Source organism: Phocoena phocoena, chromosome 6 (assembly GCF_963924675.1).
Source record: "Phocoena phocoena chromosome 6, mPhoPho1.1, whole genome shotgun sequence".
In the NCBI taxonomy this organism is placed as follows: Eukaryota; Metazoa; Chordata; class Mammalia; order Artiodactyla; family Phocoenidae; genus Phocoena; species Phocoena phocoena.
The window spans coordinates 25,306,117-25,306,499 of record NC_089224.1 but is presented as its reverse complement, the minus strand read 5'-3'; the positions used below and the strand labels follow the sequence as shown (position 1 = coordinate 25,306,499).

The window sequence follows — 383 nt, the reverse complement described above, 5'->3', positions numbered from 1 at the left end:
ATTTTAAACAAAAATGTTTTTGGTATGCTTTTCCAAGATCTGTGGAGGTAAATACAAGTAAAGGTGAAGGAGGGTATCTAGAAATTGCTGAACAGGAAGTTGAGGCTAAAGAGGTCTGCAGGAGTCATGGAATAAGGGAGATAGTGGTGGCCTTGGATTATAGTTAAAGGGAAGAAGAGGAGGTTGCTTCCCTGAGCCTGACCTGGTAGGGTTATCTCCCTCTTCTTTCTGCTCCCCCTTTCCCCCAAGAGCCCTGTGGTTACTGGATGCTGTTGTGCAGGTACAGCTCTCCAGTGGATGTGAGGGGCCAGAGCAATCCTGTGATTTATGCATGGGGGCCGTTTCTCCTCAGCAGCCGCCATAGCCCGGTCACTGATACATGG

At 48.6% G+C, this 383-nt stretch overlaps 1 non-coding gene across 1 annotated transcript; it reads left to right on the top strand.

Moving 5' to 3' along the window:
• The first annotated feature begins 250 nt into the window (after positions 1 to 250).
• Positions 251 to 383, top strand: LOC136125230 (small nucleolar RNA SNORA84). The gene has a single exon (XR_010655998.1). It is a non-coding gene; the product is annotated as a small nucleolar RNA SNORA84 (small nucleolar RNA).